Source organism: Leuciscus leuciscus (genome assembly GCF_965113295.1).
Source record: "Leuciscus leuciscus genome assembly, chromosome: 19".
NCBI lineage: Eukaryota > Metazoa > Chordata > Actinopteri > Cypriniformes > Leuciscidae > Leuciscus > Leuciscus leuciscus.
Window position 1 is genome coordinate 11,430,442 of NC_138743.1, and position 7,369 is coordinate 11,437,810.

General features: G+C 35.7%; 1 long non-coding RNA gene across 1 annotated transcript; it reads left to right on the forward strand.

Annotated features, from left to right (window-relative positions):
• Window positions 1–274: 274 nt before the first annotated feature.
• Window positions 275–2,340, forward strand: LOC309481547. Its single transcript, XR_014200048.1, has 5 exons — window positions 275–427; window positions 1,052–1,116; window positions 1,213–1,274; window positions 1,694–1,758; window positions 1,859–2,340. It is a non-coding gene; the product is annotated as an uncharacterized lncRNA (long non-coding RNA).
• Window positions 2,341–7,369: the final 5,029 nt, after the last annotated feature.

Consider the following 7,369-nt stretch of genomic DNA (forward strand, 5'->3'; position numbering starts at 1 on the left):
ATAACAACTTAAAATTTGTTGAGATAACTTAAATAGCCAAGTTAACTAAACTTAATATTTTAAGTCAAGCATGAACACATACTTTTTAAAGTTGAAACAATGTTGGATTTTAAGTTGTGATAAATAATCGCAGCAATTTTTTTTACAGTGTATAGCCTAAAATGTTTGAATGGGAGATGTAGTCCCATCCAGTGATCAATAATATAGGCAATATAAAATAGATAGAAATCGATTTCCATGATTTATTATTATTATTATTATTATTATTTTGCTTTAGATTTACACACTTAATTACATAAAGAGCGAATCGCACGGGATATACACCTGGCAACCAATCATCTAACCGTCAGCCGTCAAACTCGAATTTTCCATTTCATCCTGACTGACTTCGAGGACGGAGCACGCAGAACCAGCAAGAACTAGCCAGGTAAGATGTAAAATTGTATTCAAAATCTTAAAAATTTGTATTTCTAAATGTTCCACCACTACAAATGTGAAGATATTCGTTTTACCATTAACTGTTAAGTATCCTAATCGTGGTGAGTTTGAAAGGTAAAGTTAAGGTAACGTTAGCTTTTTAACGCGAACATTCTAGCCAGTTAACGTTAGCCAAATACTAGTTATCACAAGGTTTGATGTTAATGTCAGTTATTATTTTCAAGTTTAGAACAAAGTAATCGAAATGTTCTTGTTTCTGAACACTTGTGTGTAACTTAACGTTAACGTTACACCGTGTGTGTGTTGCCTGTCGCGATCGAGGCCTCATACAACAATATGTTAACATATAACGTTATAACGTTATAACATAACCCTACCGGTAAGTTATGTTCTACACTAATTGAATGGACAACCACAGTGTTATTAGTCATATTATACATTTTATAACGTCAGTACGATGCACATTTAAAGTGAATACACAGGCAGAGAAAGTCCCGCCCAATGAATTCTCGCGTCTCGGCATTTCAGTTATTGAATAAGGCACTAAAATTCAAATAAGTAATCTCTCTGTGTACGTCTATGCAGTGTTGAATATGTTTTTCATTTCTTTCAGCATGTACAGTTGTTCGAGATTGCAGTGTGCTGAGGATGAGTTTTGCTCCTTCATTAAAAACAGAGGTAAGTCATTTTCAGTTATTGAATAATGCACTAAAATTCATAAGTAATCTCTCTGTGTACGTCTGCAGTGTTGAATATGTTTTTCATTTCTTTCAGCGTGTACAGTTGTTCGAGATTGCAGTGTGCTGAGGATGAGTTTTGCTCCATTAAAAACAGAGGTAAGTCATTTTCAGTTATTGAATAAGGCACTAAAATTCATAATTAATCTCTCTGTGTACGTCTATGCAGTGTTGAATATGTTTTTCATTTCTTTCAGCATGTACAGTTGTTCGAGATTGCAGTGTGCTGAGGATGAGTTTTGCTCCATTAAAAACAGAGGTAAGTCATTTTCAGTTATTGAATAAGGCACTAGAATTCATAAGTAATCTCTCTGTGTACGTCTATGCAGTGTTGAATATGTTTTTCATTTCTTTCAGCATGTACAGTTGTTCGAGATTGCAGTGTGCTGAGGATGAGTTTTGCTCCTTCATTAAAAACAGAGGTAAGTCATTTTCAGTTATTGAATAATGCACTAAAATTCATAAGTAATCTCTCTGTGTACGTCTGCAGTGTTGAATATGTTTTTCATTTCTTTCAGCATGTACAGTTGTTCGAGATTGCAGTGTGCTGAGGATGAGTTTTACTCCTTCATTAAAAACAGAGGTAAGTCATTTTCAGTTATTGAATAATGCACTAAAATTCATAAAAGTAATCTCTCTGTGTACGTCTGTGCAGTGTTGAATATGTTGTTCATTTCTTTCAGCGTGTACAGTTGTTCGAGATTGCAGCGTGCTGAGGATGAGTTTTGCTCTTTGCTTGGCCCTGCCAAGTCTGAAGTGTTTCTAGTTTAATGAATTAAATTTTAATAAAGAATTTTAAACTGACTTCTGTGTGTTGTCATAATTGACGTAACATCTAAAAATCAGTAATGTAACTGTGTGAAATATTTTTTGCATACACAACTTTAGCTTTCATTCTTTTTTTAAGTGTGTAACAGATTGTAGTTGGTTATATGTTGTGTATATAAAAATACCATAATCAATTATACTGCATAGTAACTTTACAGTATTTTAAAATACAGTGCAAAAACAAGCACTGTAATTAATTTTACAGTATAAAAATGCTGTAAGTTATTATACGGTATGCTGTGAAGTACTGTTGTCAGATTTACAGTAATTTTACCGTGGAATAAAATACTGAAGCTTGCTGGATATTTGTTGCCAGTAAGTTACTGTTGATTTTACGTTAAATTTTTTACAGTGTGTGTTAGTAGTCAAAACTCAAAAATTTGTTTATATTTAATTATAAAAAATTGCCATTATTTTATATGAAAAAGTTTTTTAATTGTATTTTATTTAGAAAATATTTTAGTTTGTTTTGTATATAATTTTTATTAGATCAGATAACATTTTAAGCTGTCATATGTTATGTTACAATGTGCCCCACCTATGGGGCATGTTGTCACATTTCACTTCCATTCTTTCGGGGTATATCAAGAAAAAAGTATATACTGTATTAATAAAACAAAACCACATAATTGTACTAGACATGTGGGAAATTAATGTGGGAAAAAATAAATACTCTGAACCATAAGTAGATTTACACAAACTGAGAAAGTCAAAAAGCGTTAGGTTGTGCCCCGCTCTCCCCTAGACCTAAACAATAGTCTTAAAATAGATGCATTGTTAGACACCCCATTAGCATTTTAAGGTAAGATGATTTCACTTTGTAAACTTTATTCATTCCTTCAGGTTCAGTACATGAATCATGGTAAACACAATCCAGCTGGCATTCTCAGTGTAGTTTTTATTTCACAATAATATTTTGACAAGCACCCTGATTTGCAAGTACTTTATTACTGTATACCTATTATAAAGTGTTACCGGTTGGGGGTTCAGTATTCCCGCCTATTTGTTTTTTGAATCTATAACTGTCGCACAAAAAGCTTTTTCACTCTTTTAAAGCTAACTCATCACTGATTTTTTGAAGCTCAACTATCCAACTAACACACTAAAACAGAATTCATCTTTCTTAAAATGTCTATAAATGTTTACTTTCAAAATTGTAATTTTTCTCTGTGTTTGAACAGAGTATGTAGGTAAGTGTCACCAGCTCTGTTCAGTTGAAGATACTTCTCTCCTCCTCTCCTCGAAGCAACTTTTGATTATTACTTGGGTTTATGCATAAACATACCCAGCCTCAAAAACATTTTAAGCTAACCTATGACTTTCCTTTTAACATTGTGAAGGGCTCACATGCTGTCCATTCACATTACATTTAGCCTTCATAAACTTAAAGGAGAACTCCGGTGAATTTTTAAGTTAATCTTGATCGTTTTACCTTTGTGAGTACTGTCTATAGAAAAAAAAAACGAACCGGATCGGTGCTTGCAACGCGGAGCTGTTACAGTTAATACCCAGAGCTCCCATTCAGCTAAAACGGCAGTTATGGGGGCATTAACCTAAAGAGTGTCTTTGTGCCTCTTAACTGACACAAAATGCAATTAAAATGTCTGTCCAACATGAACAGGGCCCTTACATGACAACAAGATGCGTTTAGCAACTTAGCCATTGTTTAAACTCACCTAAATAATGTTTTAGACGGCTAGCTGTAGTCTCGCGCTGAAGTCCCGTGGGAACTCAGTTGTAGCCGGAAAAAGTGCGCGTGATTTTTTTTCCCCCAAACCACTTCAGCGGAAATCCCGCCCTGCAGCTGATTCTAAGGTTTTCATTGGTCATGTCAATCGTCACTGTAACCTAAACCAATTAAATCAGCTGCAGGGCGGGATTTCCGCTGAAGTGTTTTGGGGGAAAAAATCGCGCACATAGTGCAGGTGGGAGGAGCGTCGTGTTCCGGCTACAACTGAGTTCCCACGGGACTTCAGCGCGAGACTACAGCTAGCTGTCTAAAACACTATTTAGGTGAGTTTAAACAATGGCTAAGTTGCTAAACGCATCTTGTTGTCATGTAAGGGCCCTGTTCATGTTGGACAGACATTTTAATTGCATTTTGTGTCTGTTAAGAGGCACAAAGACACTCTTTAGGTTTATGCCCCCATAATGCCGTTTTAGCTGAATGGGAGCTCTGGGCATTAACTGTAACAGCTCCGCGTTGCAAGCACCAATCCGGTTCGTTTTTTTTTTCTATAGACAGTACTCACAAAGGTAAAACGATCAAGATTAACTTAAAAATTCACCGGAGTTCTCCTTTAATTGCTGTACTTTAACAATGGAAGAGACGACTGCAACTCTAAACTCATTTACTGTAGGCCTATGTATAACCCGACAGATAATGTAACACCACACACTTTGTTTTTATTTATGTTAAATGTCATTTGCCAATTAATAATGTATTTAGCTAATAGTATTTAGCAAAGTCATTCTTGCCACAATTTCCCATGTCAATAAAAATAAATGTACTTAAAGGGATACTTTACCGTTTTTTCATATTAAACTATGTTATTCCCTTAACTAAGACGAGTTGATACATACCTCTCTCGTCTCAGTGCGTGCACTAAATCCCTCTGTCTTGCGGCGAAACTTTGTTAGCCCAGTTCATTTAATATGGGCCAAGCAGAGAAGCTACCAAACACCTCCACGTTTTCCCTATTTAAATACAGTTACTCGCGAAGTGTAACTCGACCTAGGACGGTGACACAAAACAAAACGTTGCGCTTTTCTAAGCGTGTAAAATGGATAACTATTTTGTATGGCGGAATACCATAGCAAGTGCTTGTAAGCACTTCGACTTGGCGCAGTAATATCTTCACTAGAGGGAGCGGGGGCCGGTGAGAGGATTTTTCACGAGTGAAGATATTACTGCGCCAAGTCGAAGTGCTTACAAGCACTTGCTATGGTATTCCGCCATACAAAATAGTTATCCATTTTACACGCTTAGAAAAGCGCAACGTTTTGTTTTGTGTCACCGTTCTAGGTCGAGTTACACTTCGCGAGTAACTGTATTTAAATAGGGAAAACGTGGAGGTGTTTGGTAGCTTCTCTGCTTGGCCCATATTAAATGAACTGGGCTAACAAAGTTTCGCCGCAAGACAGAGGGATTTAGTGCACGCACTGAGACGATAGAGGTATGTATCAACTCGTCTTAGTTAAGGGAATAACATAGTTTAATATGAAAAAACGGTAAAGTATCCCTTTAATTGACACAACTTGCTGTAACATAAAACCCTACAAGATATGATAAGCATAATATTAATCATTAATGTAAAACATAACAATATTAATGAAAATCAGCTATTAATAAATAGGTTCTTTATAACACCATTAAAGTCCCCCTGTGGAGAAAATCAGCCTGCTAGCTATTAATCGTCATGTTCATCATCAGCTATACATTTTATTCCATGTGCATATTTATAAGTCATAAGTCCATTGTTGAGTATTTTCTCCTTAAAACTGCAGTGAACCAAAGACAGTTTAAAAACTGCGGTTTGAAATCACTGGTGTTTCTGACGTCACAAACTTGTAACCAATCACGTCAATGTGTGATCGTCAACGAGTGGATCTCTGAGCTGGTGTGAGTGAGTGGAGGCGGGTCTATATTTATATTCATAGAACCATGTATACTAAATGAGGCAATGGTGTAGTTACATTCAAGCTTTTTTAAAGCATGATAAATTATTCTTTTTTATAATTTTACATTTTAAAACATTTTGGAGATCAAAGGTGAGTTTTAAGGGATATAACTATTGACTACAGGGGGGCTTTAAGGTTCTATTTAGCACTTTCAAAGCATGGTTCTTAATGAAACCGTTCTATTTATCACCAAAAAGGATTCTGTAATTGTTACAAGCCAAAGAACCCTAATCTAGTACTGTTTAGAACAATTTTTTCTTAAGACTGTACAGTTAGATGGTAATAGTCGCAAATTAAACCCAGTCAATGAACAGAAACACTATTTCCACAGTGCAGTGGTTTAAATTGTATTTCTCTGCAAGTGCGCACTCTGGGGAAACTTTTTTATCACCCATTTGAATGGACGTCAGCCTTTCATTTAATTCTCACTCAAGGGGTTTATGGACATAAAAAACAGTAAAAAATAAAGTTTTTCCCATAAGGCTTCAAGGGGGTACAGAATTCCCCTCAGCTACTGGCAAATATAATAAAATAATGAAAAACACTATCACAGCATGCCACATGATGTGCACACTGTCAAATCTGTTTATCATCTCTTTGCAGCTGAGAAGGCACTGGGAAAAAACACACACAAAGGCTTCAGTTTCTGAAGATGTCAATCTACCTGACACCAAAATGATTCCTCTGCCCACTCTGGACATGAGTTTATGAATTCTGTCAGGGCCCACAAAAGAACAAGTGATTTTAGTTGTTGGAGAAATGAAGACTCCAGAATGATATCCTCAAAAATGTGTTTGCCTCTGGAACTCGCCATGTTTGTGGAACTGCCATTTTTGATAACAGCTCTCACTGGTGCAAAGACTCAGCTATGACAGCTACCATAACAAACCTTGCAACCATGGGGGTTAAAGGTCACATGAGTAGAGGAAACCAAGTATAGGTCTGGAGAAAACTAGAATTCTCATTCATCTGAAATGCAGTTGCTTGGCTTCTGGAGGACCTGACCTCAATTTTAAATCTTAAAAAAAAAAAGATTTAAGTTTAAAGTTAATAATTAGTCAATCATTGTATCCCTTAAAAATCATTTTTGATCACCAAAATGGCATATTTAAACGTTTTTCTTTCTTTAAAAAAAATTATTCATGCCTTAAAATAGCTTGAATGTAACTCTACACCCTTGCCTCATTTAGTATACGCAGTCCTATGAATATGCAAATTAGCCCCGCCTCCAGAAAGACCAGCGATTTCAAACTGCGTTTTTGAGACTGTCTTTGGTTCACTGAAGTTTTAAAGAGAACATACTCAACATTGACTTATGAATTTGCACATGGTTTGTCTTAAAGCATATTAAAAACACCACACATACATATAAACAACATTAAAAGCTTGATTTTCACCACAGGGGGACTTTAAATCTTTGCTCATGAGTGCTCGGTTCTGCTGCCTAGCCGTTTTGAACAAAAATGCCATGTAACTAATCATTCTGGAGAAGGATATCATGACAACGCTGATGGGCTGAAGCAATGTTTTACTAGCGATTGTCTTGAGCTTTGATGTCAAAGACAGGAAACAAAAATAAAGGTCAATTTTACACTTCTAAGATGCCTACAAAAACAATTCAGGCACTGGTAAAAAATGCATTGTTAATGAAGTATTGGCATTTTAAATGTTGCAAATAAATATAT